Source organism: Euprymna scolopes, chromosome 20, assembly GCF_053919585.1.
Source record: "Euprymna scolopes isolate OS-2025 chromosome 20, ASM5391958v1, whole genome shotgun sequence".
Lineage (NCBI taxonomy): Eukaryota > Metazoa > Mollusca > Cephalopoda > Sepiida > Sepiolidae > Euprymna > Euprymna scolopes.
This window is the reverse complement of record NC_136501.1, coordinates 67,042,470-67,065,381: the sequence shown is the minus strand read 5'-3', so window position 1 is coordinate 67,065,381 and position 22,912 is coordinate 67,042,470.

Sequence of the window (22,912 nt, the reverse complement as noted above, 5' to 3'; positions counted from 1 at the left end):
AGCTAGTCGAGTGTTTCTTGTGAAAGTTTGGCAAGGGGGGACCATAGATTGAAGCTCAGTCGAACACTTTTCATGAAAATAACGATAAAGCAGAGACAAACTCGCAACATCTCTTCTGTGAGATAGAGGTTGCAGCGAAGAGAAAAGGACATCTCCCACCAGGCCACGAAGTCTATTTTGAACCCTATCGAGGCAGGACAAGTCTTTTCTAGCAGCTCCTGCCCATATGTGGCAACAGTATTCCATCCTTGGACGTATCTGGCTCTTATATAGATGGAGAATTGCATCAGCAGTGATTTTAAACTTTGTAAATTAGAATTTAAAATCATTTGTTATTCGACAAGTAATACAAGTTGAAAACTTAATATTTTTCGTATTCCAGGGAGTTTCAAAGAATAGCGCTTATGTTGAGGGGGGGAGTAGTTCGCAAAAGAATATTCATTGGCAAGATATAATTTTGCTGGTAAGCACATAAACTGAAAACTGCAAATCATGAAAGGATTCATATTTCTATAAAATTTGATAATCATGCAGAAATGCATAGGTTAAAAAGATATTCCAGATGAAGTACAGACTCAATATAGAAAAAGTTGAACAATGTGGTACAATCCAAAGAAAATCTGTATTAGTTAGATGTAGTGATGCTGATGAGCATTTTCTTATATTAATTGTAATTCTCCAAGTTTTAGATGTGTAAACATGAGCACATTTCAGATGCGAAGATTGTTAATTACCACATCAAGACCTGAATGTCACCCGCAGTAATAGTACTAAATAGTGGAATTTGGTATAATTTGATTATTTAAGGGAACAGCCTTACAAGAACTTGTTAACATTGGACTTGAAGACGACCATATTGTACTCAGCTGAAAACTAGGTCAGAGAAACAGAAAGTTCTATGAAAGACGCTTTGTTCATGGAATTCACATTTAGATTCAGATAGAGAATGGGTAGAAATTGTTGATAGTGGTTTTAACTCTGTGAAAGTTTGGCCAGGGGATATTCATAGATTGGAATTCGACGATGAAAATAGCGAAAATCTTTGAAATCGCCCGGGAGGAAACTTCACATGCCTCCATGCAGTAATTTAGTCCAAAATATATGTTATTCTACATTGCACTCTAGAAAACCTACTGTTTCTTTTATAAAATTATTTTATATAAACTTTTTTCCAGTTAACGAAAAAAAAAAAAGAATACAAAAATTTTCGTGCGGGGTTTGCGCCTACAGACCATGTCATGCAAAATAAAACAACAAAAAAACACGTACATATTTGCAGTTAATAAAAAAAGGAAATTTATGTGCGAAGTTTGAACCTACAGACTACGTCATGCAAAAGAAAAAAAGCACGCTATCAACTTACCCACAGTAGAATTTTCACGGCCCGTTGTTCTATCGTTGGTACTAAGCGAAGACATGGAAATATGGCTTTACCGATGATAGATAAATTAAAATAACGGTTTCGATTATCGTTAATCATCGGGGGGGAATTCTGAGACAAATCTTAATTCGCAGACTTACACACTAAAGTTCCGTAAATTTTAAAGAAAATATGTTCAGCCGTTTCGGAGTCTCTAAGGAACGAACTGACACACACAGACAAATCTGCATTTATATATATACTAGCATGGGTCCCGGCGTTGCCCGGGTGTTTGGAGGTGTATGCTGAGCAAAAAAACAAAACAAAAAAACGGTCAATTTTTTTTTTTACTTTGACCCCTATTATGACCCCTTAAAGTGTATCATTTTGGACTCGAATCAAGTTATTAAGTTAGATCCATGTCCAATGAACCTATATCTAAAATTTTAAGTGTTTAGACCCAAAATTGTCGGAGTTGTTGGTAGAGTTCTCAAAGGTCAAATCGTTTAACTTTGACCCCTTAACAGCCAAATTTCTGGTCGGAAACCGATCACCTCGATTTTTCCAAATCGCAGTACTCTGTATATCAAATTTCGAGTGTGTAAACTAAAAATTGACAGAGTTATTGCGTAGAGAAATGTACACAGACACACACACACACAGACGCGTTCACTTTTACAGATATATATACAGATAAACTAATAGATTAAACAAAAATATATACGTACTAGCATGGGGTCCGGCGTTGCCCGGGTGTTTGGATGTTTATGTTGAGCAAAAAAGAAGTGGTAGTAGGAAGGCAGGCTCGAACCCGTACCGCAAAGGAGGAAAAGAACGGGGTAAAACCTAACGTTTATGCTGTTACGACCACCGCCACACCGGAAGCGGCAATTTTTAAAAGTAAGGCGAGACAATCTAAAGGAGAGGATAGCTTTCAAAAATATCGGCGACCCCCCACCTGTAGAAAAGTACCTAGTTGAGGAGGAAGATATTAATGTTTTTAGCCAATTTTTCGATATTTGTCGTAGGAAAGATCGAACTTCAAAACGATACTGTTTTTGATAAAATCCGTCGCTTCTATTGAAAGTTTAAGGCAGACATGCAAACATACATACATACATTTATATATTGGTAACTGAAAATGTTCGACCGAAACTGATGAAAAAGCTTGCCCTATCTCTGAATACCCTTTATGTAAAATTTCAAATATTTAGACCAGAAATTGTCTGAGTAATTTGGAAGAGACCGCAGAGGTCAACTTTTTTTTTAACTTTGAACCTATATCTAAAATATCAAGTGCGTAGACCATAAAATTGTCGGAGTTGTTTGGTAGATTTCTCAAAGGTCAAATCGTTTAACTTTGACCTCTTAATCGCCAAATTTCTGGCCAAAAACCGATCACATCGATTTTCCCAAATCTCAGTACCCTGTATATCAAATTTCGAGTCTGTGGAGTAAAAATTGACAGAGTTATTGCGTAGGTAAATATACACAGACACACAGACACTTTCACTTATATATATATATATATATATATATATATATATATATATATATACCTGTATACGCATATGTATATATAAATATGTATATATATATATATATATATATATATATATATATATATATATATATATATATATATGTCTCGAAAGACAAAGGATACCCATATAGAAGAAGCTGCGCCTGTAAGTGGATCGGAACTGTTTGAGTCTAGTGGCAAGGAGAAATCCAGGACGACTGGAAATAATGCCGAGGTAAGCAAAGAGCACATACAGCACCTCGAATCCCAAATGGTCACCCATTTATTACTGACCAGGGGCAACGTTACTTAATTTCAGCGATTCAACGGGAAACTTTGTCAACGTTATTATGTCGTATATAAATATATGTATATTTAAATAAATTATGTATGTACTGGAGCGGAAAACGGCTTTCTTTTATCTACACCCACGCATTAGACTAGATGCAACTATCACGTATACATAATCAAGATATATGCACATGCACGAGTACTGATATATCCGCATATTTACACAAATATTTTTATCGATTGTACATGCATACCCACGGAGAGAACGTATACTCAAACACGTAAGTGTTGACACAGTAGCAATCCTATATATATATATATATATATATATATATATATATATATACTATCGTTTACACCAGTTATTAAATGCACAACTCTATCGGCATATATTAAATTGTTACATACACAGTTTGTAATGAAAGCGCAGCTTGCAATAGCACACGCGGACAAACTTATTTTTTTACTTGCAACAATTCTTATGAACTCACAAATGCTATATACTTTAATCTGGATAATGTATTTACAAAAAAGGGACGGAAGCAATGTGTTCTTTTTATTTCAATGTTTGCAATTTGCTAAACTCTCTATTTACCTTATTAACATCATTTCTAGTCAAGTAATTTTCTGTATTTTTGAGATGAGGTGTTTTCATTGATTGAGATTGTCGGACTGACTTCCTCATCTTGGTTGCTATTGTCACAACGTTTCGGCTGTTTTGCCCTCCGGCCTTCGTCAGGGGTTTTGTATCGAACTGGGGAACCGTTTGTTAGGAGTCTCGAACCCAACCCTTTATTATTATTACGAGGGTACCGTGTTCGGACTCCAGCTAGGCTTTGGGACATAGTTGCTGATTCTCTGTTTTGAATGTTACTTTTTACTGTTTTGAATGTCACTACCTTCGTTCAGGATTGAACTCAGTACCGTTGGGTAACTGTAAACTTTGATACAACGTCTAGGACCACTCGGCCATATGTCACTAGGGCAATTCTTTGTTGTTTTTTTGTTAATGTTAAACCTATGTTGTTATTCAAGGTTTACTCTCTCTATCACAGGTGTCCAAATTACATTCAGTTCTATGCTTGGTTTGCTCAGTAGGTTGTTATGTCCGAGCATGTGAGCTGTTTCTTTAAGTTTTCTCACTTTCCAGTGGGTCTCTCTGTTTATTATTTTTACTTCATCCCATAGGGGGCGATGCCTCCCTCTCCATCCAGACAGGGTTGGCTATACCCGATTTTTCCGTCTCCCCTTTAGTTACCGCTTTTCGGTGTTCTTCCACCCTTACTTTACAAAACACCTGACGAAGGCCGGAGGGCAAAACGGCCGAAACGTTGTGACAATAACAACCAAGATGAGGAAGTCAGTCCGACAATCTCAATCAATTTCTAGTCAACTTGTGTTAAATAAATCAGTTCATACTTAAACTAGTTCATTGTATTTAATATCATTAGCAGACCTATTTGATTAATAAGCATTCTTAGGTCGAGTTAATATACTGCGAAATATATCTTTTTTATGCTAAAATGTACAGTTTCTTTAAATCATCTATTTATTCAAGTAGAATTAAATACCCATTATAATTAACCGAGGTTCAATTAGTTTATTTATATTCAACCAAGCCAATTAGAAAGTTTAACCAGCAATATCTTAACCTATTAATTCCATCCTTATTATTAAGCCTAACTAATAAAAATAGAAAAATGGCAAAGATCACATTATCAACAATTCGAAACGCACACAAATTTCTATTAAAAAATATGTAAAACCATATTCAAATGCGCAAAAAGAAGAATAGTTGTCAAAGTTCATATTACAAACAATTACAAATCATATTATCAATTACAAGCATAAGAGAGAACATACACACACGCATAACACGCTTAATTAAAAAAATATATAAATTCATCCATATAAATGGGAAAGATAGTGCACTGAGACAAATATAACAAATTCATTAATTGCGATTTACGAAAGACCTATTCTATTTGTTTATCAATTGACTTTATATATTCTGCAACAACACGGCCTATTTATTGTGGCTTTATATCTAGAGTGTTCTATAATTTGTTAGTTTACTACATAAATTAATTATAATTAGTTTAGAACTCGAAGTTATATTTACAATATATTTGGTCGAGAAAGTTTATAATATCAGATAGAAGGTTAATTAAGATGTTCTCAGGGATGTTATGTTGAATTCACGAAGCTGGTGTTAGATTTATTTATCGTTAACTTCCTTATGTGTCTACATCTATTACACATTTCATTTCTTACATTCAGTAGTTTATGTTAATGAACATAACATTGTATATCTTCCATTCAAAAAATTAAAAAGGGATTTTTGTTTTCGTTTAGAACACCTATAAATTTGGATAACGAAGTATCTTTCTTATCAAAACTACTGAAAGATAATTTATCGTTTCTCTACAATATGTTGGAATTTTCAGACTTGAATTTGGAAACACGGTTTCTTAATGAATTTCTCTCGTATGCGCAATTTACTTTTATCTGTACAGTTTCATTTATTATTTTCGTTATTAATAGTGTGTGCATTATTTATTCTATTATTATTCCGAATTAAATCTGCTTATTATGGCTTTTTTTATTGTTTACTGAGTTATGTGTACATCTATAGATATAAGTAACAGTTTTTTTTACTGGCCACTTTATGCAAAAAGGTTATTTGCGTGAATATTACTCTTTAAAAGATAAAGAAACTTGACGAGCAAGTGAAACGGAGGCTATACAAAATAATGATTCTATACCAAAATAATGATTTATGTTATTAATTCTGTTACTGTAATCCTTTTAATTCCCACATAACCACTGTTCATGTAACACACATAACCATTAAAATTTTCTGCTGTGGAAGACTTATTAATAATATGATTAATCAGTATTGTATTATGTTTAATAATAGAAGTGATTTGATTTCGAATTAATATATTTCGCGTCACAATTATTTTTATTATTTTATATGTGTATTATACTATATGTGAATTATATTATATGTGGCCTGGATAAGGTCAAATGTAACATATGAAAATGAGTAATTCATATCATGCTGTAATATCAACTCATATATATATATATATATATATATATATATATATATATATAACTATGAGTTAAATATATATATATATGTATATATGTGAGGGGGGATTCTGAATTTAATTATGTAAGAATTACAACAAAATTGTAGTTTGATAAGTACAAATAATTATTATTATAAATCGTCTTATAAATATTGATATTAATATTTGTTTGGGTTTTATGTTTACAGTATTTTACAACGTGTAATCCTACGGCATTCAGTATATATATATATATATATATATATATATATATATATATGTGTGTGTGTGTGTGTGTGTGTGTGTGTGTGTGTGTGTGTGTGTGTGTGTGTGTGTGTGTGTGTGTGCTACCGTAATCTCCATGTTCATAATATAATATTACATTTACTTGATATAAAATAAGAGAGGCTATTGTCACATCAAATTACTCGATAAAAATATTGTTTTAACTATCGCAAATTAAAATGTCTTGTAACGTATTGTAACATTAATTTCCTCGTTGGTTATGTATTATGCCTCACGTTGACATGCTAGAATAAAAATTCATTAAATAGATTCACAATATGATATGGTGCATATTATATTCTATATACATAATGTAGGAGCGTTTGTGTGTCGGTCAATGTGTAGAACTCTTCCACGGCCCATACTACATGACTGATCATGAACAAACCTGGCATGATGATGGTGCACACCATTTATCAAGGTTAAGGTCAAATATATATATATACTCTCCCACAGCTCATAGCACTAGACTGATCATGACTAAACCTGGCATAATAATGGTCGTCCACCTAGGGATGAGGCAAACTATTTTTCATTTTGTCAAAGTAAAAGGTTAAGGTTATATTTAGTGCAGCTCTTCATAAACAACCACCTAAAGATGGTGCACACCAAAGTTGGGTTCGTAACCACCCTGGGGGCCGCTATCATGACGCCGACCAACATCTTTGTGCATTTGAAAAAAAATCACCGTCCTCCAATGAAACAAACATTAACCGCTTTGATTCGTAATTGTTTCAACTTTTATTGTAACAATATAAGTGTCAGCTTTGATATAATCTATTCTTCTTTAACGTTCATAGTTGGATTTCAGTCACTTCAGGAGATAAAAAATGTAAAAACCTTAAGTAAATGTTGCTCTTACAACATCCATTTTCTGTAAGAGTTCCCGCGAAGCGAGTACCCGAGCGTAGAGCAAAGTCCTTCGAATATTTCAAATTTTTATGGAAATCGATACATAGATATTTGATGCAAATTAAACTTATATTCACTTAATTTCAATTCCTTGTTATGACTTTATGAACTTAAAACTCAAAATAATCTACTAGAGTTTTTTACATATATAAAGAGAGAGAGAGAGAGAGCGTGATCGAATCTATTTAAATTGCAGATTGTGCAACTATCGGATATTTTTAGTTCAGCTTTGTTTGGCAATTCATAATAAAGAGACTATAAATAATACGATCGATTTAATGAGAGAAATATTTGATAAACGAATAATTTCACGAAATGTACATATCTAATGTATATATCTTCCTCGGTGCAATTTACCCCCATTAAATTATGTTCTTTGGGGATATGTAAAGTCCCATGTCTATACTGATAAACCAGATACACACGACCTATCGAATTTTAGAAGACAATATTCGACCCGTTATTGCCGAAATACAGCATAATTTAATGCGTAGCGTTTGTGAAAATTAGACCTCTTATACGCCATATACGCGCGAGTTACAGAGTAACATACCAGAATTTGTATTTCAATTATAATTGCCAAAAATTAATATCATCAGTGCGGTTAGACAGTCAACTGCCACAAGCCAGAATCGAAACTCAACCGCCTGTAATATTGTATATATATATATATATATATATATATATATATATATATATATATATATATATATATCATAATTTAGGAATTTAAAATTTGTGATTTGAAAAAGTTAAATTTCAAATATAGAAATTTTTTTATATGCACGACAAAGAATAAAGTATAGTAAAATAGTGAAATACATCTCATATATATATATATATATATATATATATATATATATATATATATATATATATATATGAGATGTATTTCACTATACTGTATTCTCGTGCATACAATAAAATTTCTATATTTTAAATTTAACTTTTTCAAATCACACATTTTAAATTCCTAAATTATTATTTATTTGCTCTATCTAGTATATTGTGCAATTTTATTTAGTTGGGATAGTCTTATATAAAATATTACATTCAATAATATTTTGTAAGACAAATAATCACTGGATTTGCACACCAGTAGATTTATTGTATTTCATTATTCTGAATTATATATATATATATATATATATATATATATATATATATATATATATATATATATAACCTGTCCCTTTTTATTTCAATGTGCACAATTTCTTAGCTCTTTACTCTCTTTAACATTTATGACCCCCCGTTACCATGGTAACATAATTCCACTGTGCTTTCATCGGAACATAAAGACGTTGCGCATGTTATAAAATCGTTTTAGTTTTATAGATTTTTCGATTTCAGAATAGAAAATGGCGCATTTAAACTTTTATGACGTCAGCATAAACGTCAACCTTTTTCAAATGTTTGCAAATTTCAGTTGAAAATCAAGAAAACAGAAACAATAATCAATTTAGATTGGGGAAGAAAATTCAAGGTGGGTTCAATGCTAATCGTTTATTTGACAGAGGACAAAAATCAGAATTCTAAAATTGCGTCTATTTAACATGCACGCTTAGTGAGGAAAATGAAATTTCAAAGTCACGCGTGACAAACAAGGCGACGAAAATGCAATTCTAAACTTAGGCGTGAGAGACAAGAAAATGAGATTTCGAACATAAAATATAAACGAAACCATTTTTTAGAAATCGAGTGAGTACTATTATAAAACTCCCGTCGATTTGTGTTCCTACGCCAGAGATCGGGAGATCGGCGACAATGCTATTTCAGGCAATCGTGACAAATCGTTAAATTTCAAATAAGATGCGCCCATTTAATGTACTAAGAGACACTAAGATGGCATACCAACTGGAGAAGAATGGACTGAATATCAGACACATGTTATTTACAGACGATTTGAAATTGTTTGGAAAAACAGAAAAGGAAATTGAATCTCTGGTTCGAACTGTAAAGCAATAGAAGACGTAAATATGGTTTTTGAAATTTCCAAACTGACAGTAGTTAATCTTAAACGAGGGAAAAGAGGATTCGTTGAAGGAGATACTGATGCGGAAGGCTACAAGTACCTGGAGGTGGTTGAACTTGATACGATGCTTTGCAATGAAATAAAAGACAAGGCGAAAGAGGTGCATATGAGGAGACTCAAAATGCTGCTGAAATCGAGACTGAATGGTAGGAACCTGTTGTCAGCCATCAATTCATGCGCGGTTGCTGTAATTCGATACAGTGCTGCTTTGTAGTTTGAACATATGAAGAAATGAAAAGGCTGGATAGAGAAACACGGAAACTGATAGTCAAGTTTGGAACACTTCACCAAAATTTAAAGTGCTTAAGATGTAAATAACAAGATAAAAATGACAAAGAGTGATGATTGCGATTTAGGAATGGGTCGGGAGAGAACTAGAAGTATTCACCACTACTTGGCTAACAGTCATGAGGTGTTACTCGCAGCAATGGCGACAGAGGAAGAGCTAGGTGATCTATTAGAAGATAAGCAGAAGTACAAGGAAAGAAAAGAAGCAGAAAAGTTTGTGAGAATAAAACTTCATATGGTCAGTTTGAGTGCAGATACTTAGGTACAAAAATGTAAGGACACGTGGAATTTTCTGTCTAAAGGTGACTTGAAAAGAGAAACAGAAAATCTTATATTTGCTGGTCAGTACCAGGTGCAAAATACAAATTCAATAAATAAAAACATCCGTGAGAAGGACTGTTCTCATAAGTGCAGTTTGTGCAATATATCTCTGGAAACAGTGTCACACATTGTTAGTGCGTGCTCTATAAATATAGAGCACGCACTAACAATGTGTGGCTCAAAACAATATATAAATGTCGCCATGACAAAGTTTGTACAAATCTGCACTGGAGTTTGTGCCAAAGTTTGGAATCTAAGTGACGGAAAAATAGTACCCACATCACCTAGAAAGAGTAGTGGAAAATGAGGACATCAAGATTTTCTAGGATTTCATGATTCAGTGTGAGCGATAGATAACTCACAGGAAACCGGATATTGTTGTTGTGAACAAAAAGACCAATAAATGCCAAATTATTTATGTGGCTTTCCCAAACAACATCAGCTTAACAGACAAAAAGAATAAGAAAATACTGAGGGTGGAGATCGCATGATTGTGGAATAAGAAAACTTCAATCGTGCCAATAGTCATAGGTGTTCTTGGTTAAATTCCTGATGATCTTATGAACAGCTGAACTCTTATGAACATCATTGTACTCGAGAAGTCAGTTCTGCTGGGCTTAGCAAACCTCCTACGCCAGGCACTTTCCATCTAATTGACTTTTTGACTATCCTAAGTAGCGTTGTTGTAAAAGCCCGCTATTGAAGGAAAAAGACAAGTGTAAAACATCACAATACTATGGAATTAATGGAATAATAATAATAATAATAATAATAATAATAATAATAATAATAATAATAATAATGATGATAATAATAATAATTGAATCTTGAACGCCCAGACATTCTTATAAGATATACGAATCTTTAGTTAAGAAGATCAATGTGATTACAAAGCAATATCGTGAATATATGGCGAAAAACTATGTTCCAAAATTCATAATGTTGACCATCTTATTAATTCCTTTAATTCAGTTGACATTTACAATTCTTGACAGCATCTGTTTCGTAGCGCAAAATCAATGACTTAATTATTATAGCAATCAGTGATTGCTATAATAATTAAGTGACTGATCGTAGCGCAAAATCGATGACTTGCGAACTTGTATTACTGACGAGAGGTTGTGCACCAGGCGAGTAACTGGCGATTTAAAATCTGTAACTCTGTGTAGGTGGTGTTCCACCCTCTGGAAAGAGACACCATTTAAAGGAAAGAAAAACTCCGATTTTTAATCACTAGAAAAAAAAACAACAATGAAATGTCAAATCAAAGTATTAATAATAACGGCATGAATGAGACTGGGCTTAAAAGTGAAGACCCACGCCCGGCAGGTGTGTCTTGGAGCAGCAGCGTGAACCCTGTCGTCATCCTGCAACTGCTGGAATGAAGTGGAATAAAGAGATTTACACTGTAATCATGGAATGATTCTTCAAAAGCAGTCCTTATAATGAAAATGGAAAGCGTATCGAAGGGTACAAATAGCGTCTGTTTAGAAAATGGCAGAGAACAAGTAACGTTTGAATCAACAGAACAGGCAAGAGGAATACGGAAAAGTGGATGCTTATCAGAACGGGAGATGGGGGCTATAATACGGCAGGTGAAGGGGGTATGACAGGGCAAACAAAGTAGATTGGGACAGGACAAAGAATTAAGTGGAAGATGTGGCTGAAGCAGCAGAAATGGAGAGAAAACAAGGAACGAGGTAATTGTTAATGATGGGAAGACTGATGCTGTTTTGCTGAAAAGGATTGAAAGATCGATAGAGATTACAGTGGAAAGAATAAGAAGTGATAGAATCATATTTAAGAAACTAGTCAGAAAATCACTAGAGTTTCAACTAAACTAAATAAATGAAGCAATGAAGTATGTGAACTACAAGACTATCACAGAAGCAAATAATTTGGTCGTAGCAGGAAGTGTTTGTGTCGTGGAAAATTCGAATTGAAAGGAATGAACCGAGGTGAGAAAAGAATAATGGATGATATTAAAAAATCAAGACATAGTGTGAACTTATTTGAAAGAGGGTTGAAAAGAATATTGGGTGCGAAGAAGATAGAGAAAGTCAAGTAGCTACGTGACAAGTACAGAGTAGAAAAGGGAAATAAAACAAAGAATGGAAAAGTGAAGATATACAGAGAAAAATGAACTAAAGTCTGATTGGCTTTGACCAGAAAGAAGTTCTACAGAATGTCAAATTACGTAAATAAAAATTGCACAATATTTCGGGATTGTTATAGAAGATTCACAAATCTATGCATGCTAGATGGATTACCTCAAAGCATATGATCTTGTTCCATAGAGCTAGACTAAGGATTGTATGGAAATATTTGGAATAGCGATGATTTCTTAGAAACATAAAACGGAGACCTTGGGGAAGTTCATGTGAAAAGAGGTATTATCTCCATTATTGTTTGCTTTGAGTATGGTACCCTTGTCGTTCATATTACGAAAGGTAAATATGTGTAATAAGTGGAGGAAAAAGCAGTACCGTGTAAATCATTGAGGACTGTTTACATATTCAGTAATGACATAAGTATGGAGATTTGCATGAAAAAATTTGATGCCCTGAAATTTAACATGGAAACATTGTTGAAAGAAAGTAAAAGAATAAAGCTTTTGAATAAGGAAATTATAAAAGAGGTCTGAGAAGAAGGATACACCTCTTTTTATTGTGTAGAATTTGATACACAATGAAGCTGGAATAAAAGAAATAATAAGGAAATAATACAAGGACAGACTACGTTTTTCTTTTAGTTCAAGATTGAATGTGAGAAACAAACTATCCGCAGTAAACACAGATCCATAGCTATATTTCGATACGAGGCGGATATTATTCAATGGAAAGACTACGAGCTAAAGGTATGGATAGGAAGACAAAGAAAACGATGACGAAGAATGGAACTTTTTACTCAAAGTATTAGGTCGAAATATTAAATGTACAAAGAAAAGACGCAGGACTAGAACTAATAGATCTAGAACGATGTAATAGAAAAAATGTTCGGAAGTTTTACATCTCCAAGCGTAAATAAATGCTTCTAAAAGGTGTGTCAAAATTTAAGAATTGCAAGAATAGTAAGAAGCAAAAATATTTTAAGCAATTAACGAACAAAAAGTGAAATGCAAGTGGTTTTAGAAGAAAATACCAAGTGTCACGCGGAGATAAGTTAGGTGTTTCCCACGGCATTATCTCCTCAGAAAATGTTGAGCATTTTTTTGTGCAAGGTGCTTCTTAAGATAGAATAGACACACCTTATTTTTATCTGCCTTTGGCTTAAGATGCTACTTGTAATATGATGACAACTGCATGAGCGCTTGCATTCATCGATCTCAGATGACTTTGAAGTCATTTGATTGGGTTGCAAGCACGTGTCATTAACATAGATGAACATGCGAAAGTTATGGAATATTATCATATCATTTCCATATATGTTAAATAGTATGAAGATCAGAACTGAACCTTGTGGGAGGAGAATCTGTTACTGTTATAAATAATTCAATTACACGGACTATGGTGATGTTTTTAACCATTTTATCAACGTTCAGTAAAAGCTCTCGATGGTTAACCGAATCGTAGGCTGCCGTAAGGTCTATAAAGTCGTACCAGTAACCAGTCCTAAGTTCAATGGTTGCCGCACAAATTACCTACAATCCCCAAAACCAGATTGGTTAAAAGTTAGACGGGAGTCCACAGTTGGGGCAATCCATGTAAGGATAAGCCGTTCATAAAACTTGAATAGCGGGAATATACGTCGGCAGCTAGTAGTCAGGATCGGGTCTTTCTCTAGCTTAAGGAGTGCAGTCACTTTGTTGTTTCCCGAGACCTTAGGAATTTGATACTCGGTTGTGCAGCTGTTATAGAGCGTCTCGACCCACTCAAGTGTTCTCGGAGCAAATTTCTGTATCATCCCAATATTGGTGCCACCTAAATTGAAGCCTTGCTAGGTTTAAAATGTTTCATAGTATCTTAAAGTTCTTCCATCGTAAATGGTAAGCAAATGTAATCTGATTGTTCTATTGTGATCTTCATTTAAATGTTTATCCGCTTCAGGCATTTACTTTCCTTATTCAACGGCTTAACGTTCAACCGCAGTTTACTGGCAACTTTGTTAGGAGTTACCCGGTCATTCTATGGTGTGATTGGTTAGCAGCCTTCAGTTTATTTACGGTTTACAAGTCGGCAAAGTTTGAATAGACGCCTCTTATTTTCTATGTACTTTGGATACTTATAGGTTTTTCTATCGATCTCTGGACGTGGTAGTGCCAGTACTATCCGTCTAACAGGACTCTTATAAAAAATCTATGATAACTCAACATGAACATACGTCGTTTTCTGTTTGTCTCTGTCTCTGTATGAGGTAAGCGAACGGAACCGTAAACGAATGAAGTGAACGTGACAACATTGTTTTTCTACTATTTCTTTGTGTGTGCTGAAGCAAACTGTTTTATTTTAAACTTTACATATAAACGCTGGGCATTGCTGTAATAAATATTAGGAACAAACCGCCGTAATACTGCAGGTTAGTTGATGGTTGTCAGCACAGAAAAAACTTCATGCACACTGGATAATCATGACGCACCATCTTTGTGAAATTTATGCATAAGCCCTACTAGCATAGCACCGAACAAACAAGTTATAATAAATTTGGAAATAAAATTTCCTTCGTTACAGCAAGTTGATTTAAGAGACTTCGCTTAAGAATATTTCATCTTTATATTATTCAGTGCATTCTTCGTATCTCTCCAAAAGACTGCCATATACAATTGATTAAAATTAGCACTTTTATCCGTTGCACCAGAATTTATTGCAAATAAAAGTAATTATCGGTTCTAAATGACGATCTGTTGCAGGTTCAATCCAATTACCAATTACTAAAAACTTGCAGACCGTTGATGACGGAACGAAAGCAAGCTACCTGAAGGATATAAATAAAATATTCTGTCCAAAATTGCTTATAAATTCTCAAGTTAGACAAGACGCATCTGAAGATTGGGTGTTACATCGGCTGAAACTTTGTGAGAATAACATGTAAAATAAGAACAGTAGTACGAATAATTCAAATAATACAAATGATAAATTCTCATAAAAAATACCGAAATATAATCCTTCTTTTTCTTTTTGTATAACATCTATATATATATATTCGAAAATGTATGTATGTATGTATGTATGTATGTATGTATATTTGCTTTTTGTGTATGTCTACAAAAGGCTTTTATCGCTGGCCTTCTCGATCGGCTCGCTTTTTCTTAAAACTTTTTATATCACGTCTAAATGATAATATCTACGACTTAAGAGCGGGGGTCGCGTGTGTATTTAATTTGCCCGACTTTCACGCGCTATTTTTCAAGATATTTCGATTGCCGCGTGTTTCTTTCGCTTTTCAGTATAAAACAAGCAAAAACTGGCTGCGTCATGTTTCAAGGTCAAACATTACGCGACTTAAGTTTCTCTCACCTGTCAATTTCATTTTATAAACGTTAAGTTAAGATGCTTTTGATTCCTCTTCTCTTGTGGACGAGATGGTAAGGTCCCAGGATTTTTTTTTCCATTTCGTTTCCACCTCCACGTTAAAGGTTCGGTGTTCAAACCAACTTTCCTACTAAAACTTTTTTTCTTTTACATCTTCAAACACCCGCGCAACGTTGTTTTTTTTTAAACAGGGTTGTTTTGATCACCCCAAACACACACACACACACACCTACAAACACCCGGGACACGCCATATACCCCCCGCTAGTCTATTACAAACGATTTATTTCAACAGATAGTGTTTCCAAATCTGTACCACACTTTCAGGACAATCTATTTTTAAATATGAAAAGAAAAAAGTCACGAAAATATTTGCCTTTTAATATAATTTTATTTTTATTTTCTTTCTATTTGCCAATTAAAACAAACAAGTGTCTCTTTTTTCATGTTTCAAACATTTTATACTCTCAATAATTACAAGCGTTTGGTAATTGTATGATTCATAATTTTGTGCCTTGTTTGTTTTATAGATTTTTTTATGGTTATAATTATAAAATCGTGATCATTAATTTTTAATTAACTCGGCGATATTCCGTTGCTAGGGAGACGTTTCACCACCGAAAATCAAAAATGAAAAATAAAAACAAAATGGCCACGACATTTTTATGGACTTTTCGTTTTAAAAACGCGTTTTTTTTTTGTTTTGTCTTTTGTGGGGTTTTTTTTTCATGTATTTTCTCATTCTAAAAATTTGTCATTAAGATTTTTTTGTCCTTTGATTCTATGAATAGACTCTTGATAATTCCAATAAACAATGGATACACAATGCAAACGCTGGAAATCCCCAACTGAACTTCTTTTCTTATAATCAGTTTAAGTATAGTACAAAAAGAAAACGAAAACAACCAAAAGAAATGTCGAGGTAATCGTAAAAATGCTGATTAAAGTTTTTCCTTCAACCAAGCTTTCAAATACTATGCTATAATATTTCCTCACTTATGCTTTATGGAAGGGTAGATAGTAGTAATTGGACGATTCTAAATGATTTTTCGTCCGATACAATTACCGATTCTGATATTTTAAAAATCTCTTAACATGTAGTTGTAGAGTTGTATTCTTCTCTTCAGATTACCGTAAAAACGCATTTAGTATATATATTATACAATTTAGAAAATAAAAACAAATTAGACGAAACAAAATGTTACTTGCAGACTACTATTGAGTAATGAAGCTGTAGGTACCGCATAAAAAAACAAATTTTCAATTTATTCATCAAATATTCAATGAATTCATTTGGAATAGTGATAATAATAATGCCCATGTTATTCTGATTTATTTGAGATATTATTGCTTTTTATATTTTGATATAATATAGATTTAAAACATAAACTTTTGGGGTGATCTACAGATCTAAAGCAGATTCATGGTGGAAGCACAGAATAGATACAAAACACCCTCTCCTCTCATGTGAAGAATGGCTTTCAAAATAATAAAATTATTATTTCAGCACGGTACCAAAAACACATTTGTACCTAAAATTTTACTTTGCAATCTTTTTATGTTTAAATCATAAAATAAAACACATAATCATTTTAAAACTTCATCCTGCTTTATTTTTTTATTTGTTAAACACGTGGTTAATTAAAATTAAATTATCATTTCATCCTTACATTTGAAATAATAGTGCGATTAAATTCTACCCATTGTTCATTTCAAAATGTAAACAACTTCTGGTTAAATTAATCGATAACTGTGTTGAACGTAAAGAGTCCCTTTTTAAGGATTACATTGTTCGACTAGTATTTTCAAGTTAAATTCAAGTTTTACGATATCTTTTTGTTCATTAAATTGTTAGGTGGAAATACAGAATAGTTATTTAAAAACAGCCCGATACCACAAGCAGCATTGATTAAAACGAAAAGATAGCATCAATATTCTAACAAGCAATCGGTTAATACGCGTAGTTGCAGCCGGCAGCTATTGTGAAAAGTTAGTATTAATAGTTGCTCAGCGTGTTTTGACAGAAAGGTTAGTATAAATAGTTACAGTGGAAAAACCTTAATAACCAAATCTGTAAAGTATATTTTTCATTTGAATCTATATTATATCAAAATATAAAAAACAATAATATCTCAAATAAATCAGAATAACATGAGCATTATTATTATCACTATTCCAAATTACTCAATAGTAGTCTGCAAATAACATTTTGTTTCGTCTAATTTGTTTTTATTTTCTAAATTGTATAATATATGTGTGTTGATTTGGGTAGGGAAAGAGAAAGGAAACGAAAGAAAAGTGAAAAAGGACTAAATAAATGAATATATATCAGAACGAATAGCGACCCTTCTTCCTACAAATCTAAGGCAGATTCAACTACTTACTCCTTCGCACATAACAGCAAGGACCCCACCACCATCTTTTACACCTTACGCTTTTTCCTCGCTAATCTCTCTCTATCTCTCTCTCTCTCTCTCTCTCTCTCTCTCTCTCTCTCTCTCTCTCTCTCTCTGTGTAAAAATCAATGTGCAAGCGATAAGAAAAAATGCGAAGAAGAGGCGGAAATTGCTATGGATTTAGCTGAATACTACACCCCGTGCCAGAATTACATGCAAATCGATATTTTTGTTTTAACTCCGATAGTTTTCAATGAAAATTTTGGAAATTTAACACATTATATGGCAACACAAACACAAGCGCAGATCTAAATTTTAACCTAATTTGCACAGTAATAAACAATTGGCAGCCATTTTGGTGATTTGCATTGTTTTTCAGCATGCAAGCTTTATATGCAAATCAATGCTAAAATATGGTGAAGTGCTAAAAGATCATCGAAAGATTGATTTTTCTAGGAATTTGTAAATTGAGAACAACAATAATAAAGAACAAACAACTTCAATATGGTTTCATAGTACAATCAATATCTTATATAATTGCCATTTTTATTGACAAGAGCACAAAAATTTTGCCTTTGTCCTTTGAAGATGTCAAACTTTCGATTTCATCTGATTTACTCCTCCGGAGTAAATATTTTGTTGCAAGATGCTCTACAGATTTTTGATGGGATTTAAATATGGAGAACAGGCTGGCCATCGCATTATTTTCCCATGTCTGGCAAAAACTCTCTCAAAATATTCAGTAGCTATCCTTGCAAAATGAGACGGTGCATTATCATGCATGAATACCATCTTTTTTTCGGAATGCCAAATTCTTCTTCTTGTGCCACAGTTCCAAGTGTTCCTTAATGAAGTCAATGTAGAGTTTAACGGTAATTTTCACTCCACCTGCGACTCTAAATGGTCCTACCAGCTCATTGCCCATGATTGCAGCCAAAAACATCACACCACTACCTCCTTGTTGACGCCTGATCCTTTGGGGATGTAAACCTAATTATGGTACCATCCTTCCCTCCACCCATCGAGTCCAGCAAGGGTCGCTCGACACGCATCGGTAGACAAAACAGTTTGAAAATTCACCTTCATGCCTACTCCATCCTCTTTATCTTGTGGATATCCTTCAATTGAGGGCGGATCTCTAGCTTTCCAAATTTTGCAATCGTCCTCAGGATACGGCAACGAGTTGATTTGGGCACATCAAGAACGCCAGCTTTTTCAAAAACGTGTTTGCTAGTTTCAAGTGAGTTATGGCGAACTTCTCTCTTGATCTTGCTCATTGTTCAACGTGACAGATATGATTTCTTACGAATTTTTCCTTTGTCAGAACGTCCGTTGCAAAGTTGAAGATTAGTACAATGTTTTTTTTTTATTATACGATGATCACGGTGTAATTCTTTGGCAATTTCTAAGGTGAAAATCTTATGGAGCCTTTGAACAATTTTAGACTTTTCAGCTTGACTTAAAGCACCTTTATGTCCCATCTTACATATAAAGTTGGCACGCTGAAAAAACTGCAGGTAACCAAAATGGCTGCTGTTTGCTCGCTATTGCACAGATCAGCTTAAAATTTTATATTTGCGCATGCGTTAGTGTTGCCGTATAGCGTGCGAAGTTTCATGAATTTTCATTGCAGACTATCGGAGTAAGAACAAAAATATCGATTTGCATATAATTCTGGCACGGATGTGATACTATAAAGTGGTCCTGGGGTGGATTTTAGCCACTGAGTGCTGAGAGGGGGGGAATAGACAAAAGAAGAGGAAATAGCTTCGAATAAACAAAGAAATTTGAAATATCCTACAATCAACAATAGATAGGAAATAGCTTAGAATAAGCAAAGAAATCGGAAATATCCTACAATCAACAATAGATAGGAAATAGCAAACAATAATAACAGAAACCTACTGATAAAATAGGGAAGGCCAGCTTCTAGTAGCCAGGGTGGGGTGGGCGACCTGAGAGACCAAGACAGAGGAGACAGTCAGTTGAGATCTAGATGCGCTAGGCGACGGATGGGAGTTGATAACGACTACAGTTGAACAGTTATAGAGTTAACTGTGAAATAAGACGTGCTCAATTTTAGAGTTAACTGTGAAACAGAGATATGTAACATCAATAGGATGGGGAGAAGAGACACACACACACTCACAAGTCCAACAGTCAATTTATATGTGAAAAAACCCGGGACACAAAAAGTGAAGAAAACCAAAAACACGCAAAGCAACCGAGGAGGAAGAAGAAACAATTAAAAAAAGGGAAAATCGAGCAACAAGGAAAATTCGATATGACAAAATAGACACGCGGTAAGTGGCTTTCTCTTGTTTCTTTGCTCTGCGCAGAAAAAACATCGGCAATTTAAGGCCAATTTATTTTTTCATTTTTATGAAATATTTTTCTACCTTTTTTGTTTAGTTTTGTTAGCGTGTGTAGACATTTTTTTGCCTCATATACAAATGTGCGAATACAGGTTTTTCTATGTGTGATACATTGGGAGAGAGAGAGAGAAAGAGAGAGGGGTTTATAGCGGCGGTGAGTTTGATGAAGACTGTGGAAATCAGCTAGGAGAGACCGGACAATAAAAAAAGGGAATGACGGGATGGAGGAAGTCGGCCGAGATAGAAGAAAAGAGAGAGGGGTGTCAGGAGATTGGAGACTACAATGAAAAGTGTTGGATGGATAAGCTTAGTCAATGGGAAAGAGGGTAGTCGAAAAATAAAAGATGTAGAGTGAGCGTGGGGGTCGTGCACATCTGTGTGAAGAGAAATTTTATTTTTTTTAATATCGTGGGATTCGTCGCAGTTTTCTATATTGTTTTACATTGATACTCAAAGAGATAGGGGAGATTGTACTGTTTTTTTTTTAAAGAAAGACAGAAACAGTGTCGTTCTTTTTTGTATACATGTTTTTTTTATTGCGCTGATCATTTTTTTTCCTTTTGTTGTTAAGATTGATTTTTTTCTCGAGAATTTTTCTCTTTGTTAGAAGGTCGCTCCAGATGGGGGTGAGAGCAGGGACAGGGGGGGTCAACACGCTGGTGTGGAGATCTCCCATGAATAAGGGGAGCCTAAGAGGTGATAATTATTTCGGGAAATTTTGATAGTAGATAGTGATTTGTCTTGAAGGATTTTAAAACTGAGGGGAGCAATTCACATATTGTGAAGTCTTTTCTCCCCACGTGTTGACTAGCAACATGAGATGTGGCCACATGCATCAACTCCTGGTGAACGGATTGCGTTCACTCAGCGTTAAAGTAGCATTTGAAAGCATGGCGGTGCGTCTTTTTGTTACTTTGTGGAAATGTAAGCCTAGGATAGGAATTGCTAAACATTTAAATTTTTGTTCATATAGAGGTCTTCTATATTTGTGGCAATGCGGCGTTCTCCCATCTTTTCACTCACGGTTTACGAGGACTTCTAGCAGCATAACACGTTTTATAAGAGAGGTATTCGTCGATTTAAGGAATTTCCTGGGAACTTTGTCTGTTGTGGGAACGGGGATTTGTCTTAAGTCGCGTGCTAGGTGATAGGGTTGGGGCGATAGCTAGAAAGAAATTAGGTCATGGTGATTCGACTTGGCCAGGTTGTTGGTGGAAAACGGATGAGTTCTGTGGGATGCAGGAAAAGAAGCATCCAGAAATTCGTATAGTTAGGTATATGACACACTGGCACGTGGAATGCGTCGGTTCTATGATCCGGTGGCAGATGAAGAACCATTGAGAAATTGTATTTAGAGAGTGGATGTATTTAACATACGTTGAGAACGTGAATAAATGAAAGTTTAATGTTTGGAGATAGAGTCGTGGACAATGCTTGGAAATAGAGTCGTGGACAATTTTACAGTTGACTGTGAAACAGAGATAGACGAATGTAACATCAATAGGACGGAGAAAAGACACACACACACTCACAAGTTCAACAGCCAATTTATATGTGAAAATTGGCGTTTGTGTTTTTCCTTTCTTTGTTCATAGTTCTATTTTGTGAACCGCGACAGTCGCCAATGGGAAACGGACGATCCGGCCCTAAGAGGAATAGCGGAATAGTCGAACGAAAAATCCACGGTACACGACGTTGGGAGTCGGCGATCTGACGAGGGAGCCACACGTGGGGTGTATATTAAAAATCACTTTATTGAAACTTATGCACTTATGTTACCGGGCGACAATATTTTCTCGGTATTGGTCACAAAGTAGAGCGTTATAATTGAAAACTGATCCCCGACGGAAAGTCATAAAAATGTTTGGGTTTTTTTCATTGTTTTTTTTTATCTGTAAGTTTGTAATCGATGAGATTAACGTGAAAAAGTGGAATTTCCACAATTTACACTTTTTTCCTTGTGTTAAAGATGGTGCTTGGGCTCTCGCTGCTACAGCAACCGCCTCATGTTAATAACGGCTTTCGAGTTTATTAAAATTATTTTTATATCATGAACCGCTTTAAGGGAGAATGAAAAGGGTAGCATCAATAATTTTAGCAAGCAGTCAGTCTGATGCGGACAGTTATTAAATGTTATGTTAGTATGACTAGTTGCCCGGTTGGAAAACGCTTAAGGAAACAATTTTATAAAAAAAATGTTTTAATCGATATCATATCAAATTATATAAAATAATATCTGAAATGAAACAGAAGAACATGGGGTTCATCATTATCACTATTTCAAAGGAATTCATTAAATATGTGACGAGGAAATTAAAAATTTGTTTTTATTCATGCAGTACCTACGACTTCATTACTCAATAGTCTGCAAGTACATTTTGTTTCGCCGAGCAATTTCTTGTTCGACTAATGTCCTTTCCTGCTTAAATAAATGAGTGAAAGAGTCTATATTCTATTTCTCATGCTATAAAGGCAACACTAATAATAATCTAAGTCAAGCAATAAAACCACATAACCGTTTCTATAATGTATGTTATTTAATCAGTAAACTTACATTAAAAGAATAGAACTTGAATTTAGATG